The sequence below is a fragment of the Microtus oregoni genome, unplaced genomic scaffold (genome assembly GCF_018167655.1).
Source record: "Microtus oregoni isolate MIOR12 unplaced genomic scaffold, Mior012 000007F_ref0000211, whole genome shotgun sequence".
In the NCBI taxonomy this organism is placed as follows: domain Eukaryota; kingdom Metazoa; phylum Chordata; class Mammalia; order Rodentia; family Cricetidae; genus Microtus; species Microtus oregoni.
The window spans coordinates 32,666,795-32,680,696 of record NW_024543066.1 but is presented as its reverse complement, the minus strand read 5'-3'; positions in this window follow the sequence as shown (position 1 = coordinate 32,680,696).

The window sequence follows — 13,902 nt, the reverse complement described above, 5'->3', positions numbered from 1 at the left end:
ATTTTTTACAAAGAAGCCAACAATATACATTGTAAAAAGGACAGACTCTTTGATAACTGATGCTGGCCACACTGCATGTAGAATAACAAAACTCAATTTTATTCCTTATCTTTCATAGAACTGAGCTTGCCCCGAGTTCAATCCCTAGGACCCACATGGTATAAGGAGAAAACCAGTGCGCACAAACTGTCCTCTGACATCCACAAGCATTGCTGGGGCATGCACCCCTTCCTGGGAATGGTAAATATAACATAATGAAAAAATTTAGAGAATTCAATAAAAGAGAAGACAATGAAGACAGTGTAGGGTAAAAACGATATTTCAATATGGACTGAGCGGGTTGTAGCTATATATTTACACACTCATATATGTAACAACAATTAAAGAAAAGAGGCCATGGATTTTAATGAGAGGAAGAGAGTGGTATATGGGAGGGTACTGGAGGGAAGAAAAGCAAGCGGAAGTGATGTGATCATACTGCGTTCTCAAAAAATAAAAAATAAAAAGCCTAAAATACAGTTCTTGAAGAGCTGGTGACTAAAAGGACGCTTTAAAACAGGTTTTAAATCAAGACAAAAACTCCAAAGAACAAAACTTAATTTGCACCACCTCATACTAAGATGCCAGACAAAGAGAAAAACGTTTTAAAAAGCAGCCAGAGGGAGAAAACTATCTTTTTAAAAGCCACAATTATATCAGACAGTTTAGTTCCTAATACAAGAACTGGAAATAGCAGAAATGGAAATAACATATTTGAATGCTAAAAGACAATAACTGCAAACCTATAATTCCACGTGCTGTAAAGACAGTTCCCCAAGGTAAACATAAAATGAAATTATTTTTAGAGAAAAATTTCATCCCTGCATAGAATGAGGTATTGGGCACCTTCTCTGGGCACGGTGAAAATGAGGTCCCACGAAGATTGAGGGTATAAGCGACAATGGCAGTGAAAACAACAAACCCAAACCGTCTTAAAGAGATTTTTACTGGGACCGGAACCATTTCTTCCTCCAGAATTCTCAATCCTGCCCTCTGCCCTTCCGTTTTTAATGTTTCAGAGGAAAACCAAGTGCAGCTCTCTCAGACATCCCGGAAGTTTCACTGTGGTCCTCTGAAGCCCTGTCAGACAGACACACATGTGTAGCGAAGAAAAATGTGCCGTATCCAGAATGACCCAAGAGAAGCTCAGTGTCACAGGCTCAGTGAGAATCGTCTTCATAGGGAACTCGTCAAAATCCCCACAGTTCCGGTTCTCTAGTTACCAGTTGTGTGTCTCCAACTGGCGTTAATCTGGTTCCAGGTCACTGAATCAACAGAACTGAAGCTATTAGTGTTCCACCATGCTATACGAAATTCTCCCTACTAAAAATATTGCTTTTCTTGTGCAGGTTTACCTATATCCTGCGTCTAACTGCAGCCCAGCACCCACTTCTAGATGCTGAATGAGGCCCGACTTCCCACTCCTCCTTCTTGTATTACTTTGTCCCCTGGTTCGGCTTTCCTGCTTCTCTCTGCTTCTCAATATTGCCTTTCTTAAGATGCATGCCCATGCTCTTTAGTCCTACATAAACTTACTCTCTCCACTTCATCTATTGACAGTTTCCCTGATCATTCATTGCTTCCCTCCTTGGATCCCAAGCAGTGTTGGTGACTGTGATACTCACTTTTGTCCCACAAGCTGTGTGTGTGTGTGTGTGTGTGTGTGTGTGTGTGTGATCATTCTGGAAGACTATCACAACGCTGCTCATACAGCGGTAAGGAGGGAACAGATGACAAGCTGATTAACCAAGGCTAGTTTTGGACAGTTACAATAGCTAACATTTTTTGAGCACTTACTCTGCACTAGGCGCTATTCTTTATAAAGGAAAAAAACAAAGACACAGGACTACACAAAAGAATTACAGTAATTGCAAGTGCCAAGTCATGACCTAAATCTAGGCAGTATGTCTCCCAACAAAGTCTTCTGAACCACCTGCCAAGCTGGCTCTGTGAAGACATCTCCTTTACAGCTAAGGAGGGGTCGTGTTTCTCCAGGAGATTCCGGTAGAGGTGAGGGGACAGGGAAGAGTATATCACTGTCCTCTTCCAAGCTCTCACTTTTTGAGGGAGGAATCAATGTCATTTGTTGAGTTTGTAGCACAGTGTGTCACAGAAAGAAGAACAATGAAGGGTACATTACATGCTGGAGTCTCTACTATGGTGTATTGAGGCTATCTCATATGGGCCTTAGATCTGACTCTCAGAGTGGGGTCCACAGATGAGTGCTGGACTGAAAATTGTGTGTTGCTTCTTCCTGACCTAAGGATAGATCTGAAAATAAACATTTAGACTGTTTTAGAGCAAACTGACATTAGCTTATGAGAGACTTCCCTTAAACCTATGAAGATAAGCTCAAGCAGTATAGAGCCAGAAGAACTTTGGAAATTTAAACAACAGTTAAAAGGACTGATTCTTCTGTGTAGCTAGCTGTAGAGGTTCTGGTTAGGACTAGAAAGGAATAAGATGCTGGAAGACACCATGGCTCACTGATTTCATTATGATCACGCATGCCTTCTAACAGCTGAGCTACAGTCCATGAAGAGAGAAAACAGCACTTTCTCAGAAATGTCTCTGCACACTCTGGGGAGCGCTGGAGATGAACGTGGGCGATGCATGCAGAAACCCTGCTGGGTATCATTGCCCCATGCTCTGTGACCTACATTACTGCGGCAGAGACAGTAAAGGAGAGCCCGCCCCCAGAATGCCATGGCCTTAGCTTTGGCTCCTCTCTGACAGTCCCTGTAATCTTGATAAAGTTGTTGACTCTTTAATCCCTTTGAGCCTTGGTGTATTCGCTTTGGGGAAAAGAAGAAAGAAGAGCATGAACAAGGGAGAAGTTTGTTCTGGATAATCCTAAAGGTTTCTTAGAGCTTTAGTATTCAATTGCTACCCATCCAAAAGTTCTGAGAAATGCCATTCATGCAAGTCCACATTTAGCTTTTAGCTTTCTAAGAAGCTAGCAAAGAAATACAAATTAGAAACTAAAAATAGTTAACCTATTAGGTAAGATAACACTACACAAGGCACATGTTCCTTATAAATGAATTGAGGAAATGCCAACGTAATTTCCTAATATTTTTTGAAATAATTGTAAAGACTGCTGTATGGCAATGTTTTGTCTCTTATAGAATATACTGTGTTCTTGGTGTAGCTTGTTCATGAGGTGTGTGTGTGTGTGTGTGTGTGTGTGTGTGTGTGTAAGATTTCAAGAAAATACTCACCTGAAAAAAACATCGCTTCCAAATCCCTAAACTCCTTATCACTATTTGACATTCCATTTGTCTTTGTTCTCGAAGGACTAAACTCTAAATATAATATCCACTTATTTCTACCTTGATGGCGATGCTTAGGTTCTCCACGTTGAATCTGGTGTTCTATGATTCAATGGTTCTTCTATAGGAACTGTAGGAATCTGTGAAGTAAATGCTACCTTCATTATAAAGTTATATAATGAAGAGCCAAATGACCCATAGCTTTGCTTCTATTTGATTGCAACACTTCATTATCTCTCCATTGATTGTAGATTGTTATTGGTCAGCAGTTTCTGAGTGCCTTTAATTTTTATGTCTTCAGTTTTGAGAATGCCATACATATATGCAATAAAATATGATCATATCTACACCTCTATTTTATCCTCCAACTCTCTCCATGTCTCCCCCAAACTTAAACCTTTCCAAATTTATGTATTTTTTAATAATCGACTAAGTCCAGTTAGTGCTGGAGATGCGCATGGATGTGGGGATCCACGGGAGATGCGCGTGGATATGGGGATCCACTGGAACATGGACACCTACTGTGGCCACACTCTCAAAAGAGAGTGATTCCCTCTCATTCTCCAATAACCAGCTACCAATAGCTCCTTGGTTAGGAGTGGCACCTGGAGATCAACTCCTCCATCTATGCTGGATTTGGGCTGACTTGATCTTTTGCAGGCCTGGTTCAGGTATCCATAGCTGCTTTGATTTCATGTGTCTGAGACCCATGTCATGTCCACAAGACAGCATTTCACAGCATTCCTGCTTGTCCCTCTGTCTCACATTGTTTCTGCCTCCTGTTCCTAGATGTCCCCTCAGCCTAGGTGAAGAAGGGGGCTAGCACAGATGTCCCATCTACTGCTTCTATAAATCTCCTGTTTCTCTTGACTTTGTTGGAAGTCTCTCACTGAGCTTTAGAGGTGACAATAAGACTGGTTTCTGCAGAACAAGATAATAAACCCTATGTGGGTCTTGCCCTGGTAATCTTATGTCTCAGTGGGTGTTTCTGCAACCCTTTGGTTTGTGTTTAATGATATGCTCATTTATTCCTTCACATGATTTTTATGAGAAAATAATGTTGCAGATCATTTTCTAATCCATAGTTTAATATTTGCAGACTAACAAAAAGCAATTCTGCCGTCAGCACCTGTTCAGGGACAGACTGCTTATTTCTAGATACGCTATCAAGCACAACATTAAATAATGAAAGGGGGATTATGTCTATTCTTTAGCAAAAGCAAATTCCTCTTCTTGCTCCGTAATTACCTTAAGAGAGCCAAAATGCAATCGTTAAAAAATAATTTAATTATTTTTGCCATTTGCCTGTCATAAACTAATGTTAATATTACTTAAATGAAAGTCCTTCTGAGAATTTCTTCCCTGAAAATATATTATCTGATTTTTTTTTTTTTAGTTAAAGCTTTTTAAATTAAAAACGCATTTTTTTAATGCTCTAGACTTTGGGGATGTTTATAATAGTGATTCAATGTACTGAATCTGAGATTTTGTTTTAGCAAAGCAATAAGATAAAATTCCTACTTCAGTGGCAAACACTGAAGTTTTAGTCTCCTTTGTCAATTGCCTTTCTTTCCTTACTGTGAGGATCTCAGCCTTGGAAAGACACTAGCTGAAGAGGAGAGTTGAGGTGGCGTTAGTTGAAAAAGTAACATGAAGAGATCAAGAGCCTAAATTTCTTGTTTATTCCTGAAATTTTCTACTTCATATCAAACTCTTAGCCATAATTCACTTTTGAACATTTTATAGCTAAAACCCAAAACCTATCATTCTTATATTGACATGTAACAAGATTGAGACTCTGCTTTAATGGCTGAATTTGCCAGTTGCTTTGAAGCTTTTCTGAGTTTTGTTACTCACCATCACTACTGTTTAAGGAGAAAGATTTTATAACAGTTTATAATTTATCTTTGGCCGGCACACGTGCTCTGCCTGCTCCAAGGGTTTGTGTTGTTTTCATAAAATATATTTTGATCAAGTTTTTTTTTCTTTCCCATCTCTACTCAAATCCTCCCCCTCCTCTGTGTACATAAGACCTCTCCCTTCCTGCTCTGTGAATGTGTCTCTCTTTTCCTTCCTTTAAAAAAATCAAAGCAAATAAAAGCCAATAAGACAAAAAATGCCAAAACAAAACAAAACAAAATGAAAGAGATCACACACACAAAAGATAGATAGATAGAGAGAGAGAGAGAGAGAGAGAGAGAGAGAGAGAGAAAACATGGATCCACGGAATTGATTTTGCGTTGGCCAATTGCTTCTGGCCAGGGGGACTGCCCTGGAGTATGGTTGATATACACAGTACCACTCCATGGAGGAAACTAATTTTCACCTTCCCAGAAGCTAACACTTGCAAACAGCTTCTTGGTTAGGGCTGGGACCCATGCCCACATTCCCCTCCCAGTGCTGGGTCCCTGTCTGGTTTGAACACGTGCAGGCACTGTCCATGCTGCCAAGGTCTCTGTAACTTCATCTGGGCATCAGCCCCATGGTTTCCTTGGAGTCATCACCACCGCTGGCTCTTACAATGTTCCTGCCTCCTCTTCTGCATAGATCCTTGAGCCTGGGAAGGGTTTGATGAGGACATTCCATTTAGAAATGAGCGCTCCAGAGACTCTCAGTCTTTGCCCATTGTCCAGTGTTGGGTTTCTGTGTTAATTCCCATCTACTACAAGAAGAAGCTTCTCTGATGAGGATTGAGCAAGACACTGATCTATGGGTATCTGATCTAGGTTTTGCATCTGTACATTGGTAACCCATGACTCCCTCGAGGGAGCAAACGAGACCTCCTAATCACACTGTCTGTGGCAGAAAGCTGAGCAAAAAAGGTGGCATCCCAACTATTGTGGTGTTTCTGTCAGTGCCCAGGTTTGGGCTCATATTCTTCTTTCAGAGTTCAATACAATTTAGTGGATAATCAATAATGAAGAAAAGATATGTCATCTCAATAGCACAAAACTGCACAGCAGCCATGCTCAGAGAACTGAGCCCTTCCGGTGTGTGCGGGTATCCTTTCTCTTTGACTCCCTGGAAAAGAGGGAGGTTGGGACGGGTTGTTGTATCTTATTTGTGTGATCATTTTTGTGCGTGTGTATACATGCACCATTTCCATATCTGATACCCTTGGAGGCCAGAAGAAGGTGCTAGATCCCCTGGAAAGGGAGTTATAGATGGTATGGGCTGCCATGTGGGTGCTGGAAACTGAACCAAGGTCCTCTGCAGAAGCAGCAAGTGCTCTTAACTGCTGAGCCATCTTCCCAGCTCCAAGGGAGGTATTTAATGCCAATTCAATTAAATATGCATTGAATCCCATTTACTGATGTTAGGCCATGTGTTGCCAGGTCTACTCAATTTATATTTCTAGAACAAATCTTCTTTAATGCCTGCATTATAGAACATTCCAATATCACATAAATTTACTACCATAGTAATATAAAATGTCTACCTGGGTCATTATAAGAAGTTATTTATTGATGCCATGCCAGCTTCCAAGCTAGAAAAGCAACCACTAGTCCTATCTAGCTATGATACCGATAAACAACAGTAATGACCAGCCTGATATGATATCCCACCTAGCTGTGGAGGAGGCTGCTGCAAGCCACATGCCTCAGTCAAGATGTTTAGTCCATGGGCTAGAGAGAGGACTCAGCGGATAAGAGCACTCGCTGCGGCTGGGACCGAACCCGAACCGGGAGGACAAAGGGGTGGCCGGTAGCTCCTTTGTTCAAATAGCCTGCCCGCAGCGAGCGGGGTGGGCCCTTTGTTCGCGAGCTAACCAAGCAGCGCGGAGTTTTGATCTGGGCACCAAGTGAAACATCATTGTGGTGAGTGAGTGCTGCGGCAGCTGGGAACATACCTCAGCCCGCCCACACTTCCTGGCCATCCTACAGGGGCTATACTGCCCAAACCCCCTCTCTCTTCCTATCCCATTCAGCTTACATCCAGATCCCCACACCCCCTGTCTCCCTCCCTCCCTCCCTCCTTTGGGGCATAGCGCCTCCCTGCTCAGCCTGCTAGGGTGCTGGGACCGAACCCGAACTGGGAGGACAAAGGGGTGGCCGGTAGCTCCTTTGTTCCCATAGCCTGCCCACAGCGAGCAGGGTGGGCCCTTTGTTCGCGAGCTAACCAAGCAGTGCGGAGTTTCGATCTGGGCACCGAGTGAAACATCATTGTGGAGAAACATCTCTGGGGAGTGACATCACTGGGAAGGTACATCAGTGGGCAAGAAGACCTGATCCTGTAAAAGAAGATCCAAAGGGGAATATTGGGAGGAAGAGATGGGCAGACGCCAATGCAGGAATTCTCCCAACAATCTGAAAAACAACACGAAACCACCAGAAGCCAGTGACCCCACATCAGGAGGACATGAACACCTTAATCAAGAAGAAGTAGAAAAAACTGACTTCATGAAAGTGATTGACACCCTTAAACAGCATATAAAAAACGCCCTTATAGAAATGGATGAGAAGTATAACAGAAAGTTCGAGGAATTGAGTAAATCAGTGAATGATACCCTAGGAAACCAAGGAAAAACAATCAAGCAGATAAAGGAAACAGTTCATGACTTGAAAACTGAAATGGAGGCAAAGAAGAAAACACAAACAGAGGCCCAGCTGGACATGGAAAATCTAGGTAAACGAATAGAGACTACAGAATCAAGTATAACCAGCAGAATACAAGAGATAGAAGAAAGAATCTCAGATTCTGAGGATAACATAGAGAAAATAAACGCTCTGATCAAAGAAAACAGCAAGTCCAACAAACTCTCATCACAAAACATTCAGGAAATATGGGACACAATAAAAAGACCAAACCTAAGAATAATTGGAGTAGAAGAAGGAGAAGAAGTGCAGCTCAATGGTACAGAAAATATACTTAATAAAATTATAGAAGAAAACTTTCCCAACCTGAAGACAGATGTACCTATGAAGGTTCAAGAAGCATACAGAACACCAAATAGGCTGGATCAAAAGAAAACATCCCCTCGCCATATAATAATCAAAACACAAAATATACAGAATAAAAAAGAATATTAAGAGCCGCAAAGGAAAAAGGCCAAGTTACTTATAAAGGTAAACCTATCAGACTTACACCTGACTTCTCTATGGAAACCATGAAAGCCAGAAGGTCCTGGATAGATGTACTCCAAAAACTAAGAGACCACGGATGCAAGCCCAGACTACTATATCCAGCCAAACTTTCATTCACTATAAATGGAGAAAACAAAATTTTCCAGGATAAAAACAAATTTAAACAATACGTAGCCACAAATCCAGCCTTACAGAAAATAATAGAAGGAAAATCACTAACCAAGGAGTCCAACAATGACCACAATAACTCAGACATCTAGAGACTCTTCACCAGCGCAAATCAAAGAAGGAAAACACACAAACCCTACTACTAAAAAAGTGACCGGAGTTAACAACCACTGGTCATTAATATCACTTAATATCAATGGGCTCAACTCACCTATAAAAAGGCACAGGCTAAGAGATTGGATAAGAAAACAGGATCCAACATTCTGCTGTCTACAAGAAACACACCTCAACCACAAAGACAGGCACCTACTCAGAGTAAAGGGCTGGGAAAAGGCTTATCAAGCAAATGGACCTAAGAAACAAGCAGGTGTGGCCATACTAATTTCTAACAAAGTTGAATTCAAACTTAAATCAATCAGAAGAGATGGGGAGGGTCATTTTATACTCATAACAGGAACAATTCATCAGGAAGAAGTCTCAATCCTGAATATCTATGCCCCTAATATAAAAGCACCCACGTACGTAAAAGAAACATTACTAAAACTCAAGGCAGCCATCAAACCGCACACACTAATAGTAGGAGACTTCAACACTCCTCTCTCACCAATGGACAGGTCAATCAGACAGAAACCTAACAGAGAAATTAGAGAATTAATGGAGGTAATGAAGTAAATGGACTTAACAGACATCTATAGATTATTCCACCCAAAGAGGAAAGAATATACCTTCTTCTCTGCAGCTCATGGAACCTTCTCGAAAATTGACCACATACTTGGTAACAAAGCTAACTTACACAGTTACAAAAAAATATTAGTAACCACCTGTGTCTTATCAGATCACCATGGATTAAAGTTAGAATTCAACAACAATGCTACCCCCAGAAAGCCTACAAACTCATGGAAACTGAACAGTCAACTACTGAACCATACCTGGATTAGGAAGAAATAAAGAAAGAAATTAAAGTCTTCCTTGAATTCAATGAAAATAAAGAAACAACATACTCGAACTTATGGGACACTTTGAAAGCAGTCCTGAGAGGAAAGTTCATAGCACTAAGTGCCCACCTAAAGAAAACAGAGAAAGCACATATTGGAGACTTAACAGCCCACTTGAAAGCTCTAGAAAAAAAAAGAAGCAGACTCACCTAGGAGGAGTAGAAGACTGGAAATAATCAAACTGAGGGCTGAAATCAACAAAATAGAAACACAGAAAACAATCCAAAGAATCAATGAAACAAAAAGCTGGTTCCTGGAGAAAATCAACAAGATTGATAAACCCCTATCCGAACTAATCAAACGACAGAGAGAGAACACGCAAATTAATAAGATCAGAAATGAAAAGGGGGACATAACCACAGACACAGAGGAAATTCAGAAAGTCATTAGATCTTACTACAAAAGCCTGTATGCCACAAAACTGGAAAATGTAAAAGAAATGGACGCTTTTTTAGATAAATACCATTTACCAAAACTAAACCAGGACCAGGTGAACAATCTAAACAGACCTGTCAGTCGCGAAGAATTAGAAGCTGTTATCAAAAACCTCCCTACCAAAAAAAGCCCAGGACCAGATGGTTTCAATGCAGAATTCTACCAGAACTTCCAAGAAGACCTAATACCTATACTCCTTAATGTATTCCACAATATAGAAACAGAAGGGTCATTACCAAATTCCTTTTATGAAGCCACAATTACTCTGATACCAAAACCACTCAAAGACTCAACCAGGAAAGAAAACTACAGGCCAATCTCACTCATGAATATCGACACAAAAATCCTCAACAAAATACTGGCAAATCGAATCCAAGAACACATCCGAAAAATTATCCATTATGATCAAGTAGGCTTCATTCCTGAGATGCAGGGCTGGTTCAACATACGAAAATCTATCAATGTAATCCAGCATATAAATAAACTGAAAGAAAAAACCATATGATCATTTCATTAGATGCTGAAAAAGCATTTGACAAAATTCAACATCCATTTATGTTAAAAGTCTTGGAGAGATTAAGGATACAAGGGTCATACCTAAATATAATAAAAGCTATATACAGCAAGCCGACAGCTAACATCAAATTAAACGGAGAGAAACTCAAAGCCATCCCACTTAACTCAGGAACACGGCAAGGCTGTCCACTCTCGCCATACCTCTTCAATATAGTGCTTGAAGTTCTAGCAATAGCAATAAGACAACATAAGGGGATCAAGGGGATTCGAATTGGAAAGGAAGAAGTTAAACTTTCGTTATTTGCAGATGATATGATAGTGTACATAAGCGACCCCCAAAACTCCACCAAAGAACTTATACAGCTGATAAACAGCTTTAGTAATGTGGCAGGATACAAGATCAACTCCAAAAAATCAGTCGCCCTCTTATACACAAAGGATATGGAAGCAGAGAGGGAAATCAGAGAAGCTTCACCATTCACGATAGCCACAAACAGCATAAAATATCTTGGGGTAAATCTAACCAAGGAAGTGAAAGATCTATTTGACAAGAACTTTAAGGCATTGAAGAAAGAAATTGAAGAGGATACCAAAAAATGGATGGACCTCCCTTGCTCTTGGATTGGGAGGATCAACATAGTAAAAATGGCAATTCTACCAAAGGCAATTTATAGATTCAATGCAATCCCCATCAAGATCCCATCAAAATTCTTCACAGATCTGGAGAAGACAATAATCAACTTTATATGGAAAAACAAAAAACCCAGGATAGCCAAAACAATCCTATACAATAAAGGATCTTCTGGAGGCATTACCATCCCTGACTTCAAACTCTATTACAGAGCTACAGTAATGAAAACAGTGTGGTACTGGCATAAAAACAGAGAAGTCGACCTATGGAATCGTATAGAAGACCCGGATTTTATCCCACAAACCTATGAACACCTCATTTTCGATAAAGGAGCTAAAAGTATACAATGGAAGAAAGAAAGCATCTTCAACAAATGGTGCTAGCACAACTGGATGTCAACCTGTAGAAGAATGAAAATAGTCCCATATCTCTCACCGTGCACAAAACTCAAGTCCAAATGGATTAAAGACCTCAATATCAGCCCAAACACACTGAACCTGATAGAAGAGAAAGTGGGAAATACCCTACAACAGATGGGCACAGGAGATCACTTCCTATGTATAACCCCAGAAGCACAGACATTAAGGGCAACATTGAATAAATGGGACCTACTTAAACTGAGAAGCTTCTGTAAAGCAAAGGACATGGTCACTAAGACACAAAGGCAACCTACTGACTGGGAGAAGATCTTCACCAACCCCGCAACAGACAAAGGTCTGATCTCCAAAATATATAGAGAACTCAAGAAACTAGACTTTAAAATGCTAATTAACCCAATTAAAAAATGGGGCACTGAACTGAACAGAGAATTCTCAACAGAAGAAGTTCAAATGGCCAAAAGACACTTAAGGTCGTGCTCAACTTCCTTAGCAATCAGGGAAATGCAAATCAAAACAACTTTGAGATATCATCTTACACCTGTCAGAATGGCTAAAGTCAAAAACACCAAGGATAACCTTTGCTGGAGAGGCTGTGGAGGAACGGGTACCCTCATCCATTGCTGGTGGGAATGCAATCTTGTGCAACCACTGAGGAAGTCAGTGTTTCGGTTTCTCGGGAAATTCGGGATCAACTTACCCCTGGACCCAGCAATACCACTCTTGGGAATATACCCAAGAGATGCTCTATCAAATGACAAGAGCATTTGTTCAACTATGTTCATAGCAGTATTATTTGTAATAGCCAGAACCTGGAAACAACCTAGATGCCCTTCAATGGAAGAATGGATGAAGAAAGTATGGAATATATACACGCTAGAGTACTACGCTGCAGTAAAAAACAATGACTTCTCGAATTTTGCATGCAAATGGATGGAAATAGAAAACACTATCCTGAGTGAGGTGTCCCAGACCCAAAAAGATGAATATGGGATGTACTCACTCATAATTGGTTTCTAGCCATAAATAAGGACCACGGAGTCTACAATAGGTGAACCTAAAGAAGCTAAGTAAGAAGGTGAACCCAAGGAAAAACATATAGTTATCCTCTTGGCTAAGGGAAGTAGACCAAATTTCCATGGAGAAAATGGGATCTTGGGGGTGGGGTGGGATGGGGGTAAGGGGAGATGGGGAGAGAAAAGGTAGAAGGGAAGGAGGGGGGACCTGGGGAAACAGGAGAATTGGGATAAAGGAAAGGTGGATAGAGGAGCACGGAACCACAATTCTTAGTTAAGGGAGCCACTTTAGGGTGGGCAAGAGACTTGACCCTAGAGGGGCTCCCAAGTGCCCAAGATGAGGTTCCCAGTTTGTTCCTTGGGCAGCTGAGGATTGGGAACCTGAAATGACCCTATCCTAGAGCAATACTGACGAATATCTTGCATATCATCATAGAATCTTCATCTGGTGATGGATAGAGATAGAGACAGAGACCCACACAGGAGCACTGGACTGAGCTCCCAAGGTCCCAAGGAGGAGCAGAAGGAGGGAGAACATGAGCAAAGAAGTTGGGACCACGAGGCGTGCATCCACCCACTGAGACAGTGGAGCTCATCTACAGGGAGCTCACCAAGGCCAGCTGGACTGTGACCGAAAAAGCATGGGATAAAACCGGACTCTCTGAACATGGCGAACAAGGAGGGCTGATGAGACACCAAGGACAATGGCAGGGGGTTTTGATCCTACTTCATGTTCTGGCTTTGTGGGAGCCTAGCCAGTTTGGATGTTCACCTTCCTAGATATGGACGGAGGGGGGAGGACCTAGGACTTAACACAGGGCAGGGAACCCGGACTGCTCTGTGGACTGGAGAGGGAGGGGGAGAGGAGTGGGGGGAGGGGGAGAAGGGTGGGAGGAGGAGGAGAAGGGTGGGAGGAGGGGGAGAAGGGTGGGAGGAGGGGATGGGAAATGGGAGGCTGGGAGGTGGTGGAAACTTGTTTTTTGTTTATGTTTTTTTTTCTTCTTTTCGCAATCAAAAAAATAGTAAAAAAAAAAAAAAAGCACTCGCTGCTTCTCCAGATGACCGGGGTTCAATTCCCAGCACCCACATGGCAGCTCACAACTGTCTGTAACTTCTGTTCCAGGGTGTGTGATAACCTCACACAGACATATATGCAGGCAAAACATTAATGTATATAAAATGCAAATAAATTATTTTTTTAAAAAAAGATGTTCAGTCCTAAGTACATGGGTACAAGGAAGCTTGTCTAGGCTTTCCTTATACACTATAAATTAGGTACCAGCAAAAGAGTTCTCCCTAAATAAATTTTAAGGGAAATAAAAAAGAGATTGTATGGATAGACAACTGAAGTGCCTTTAATAGTCATTTG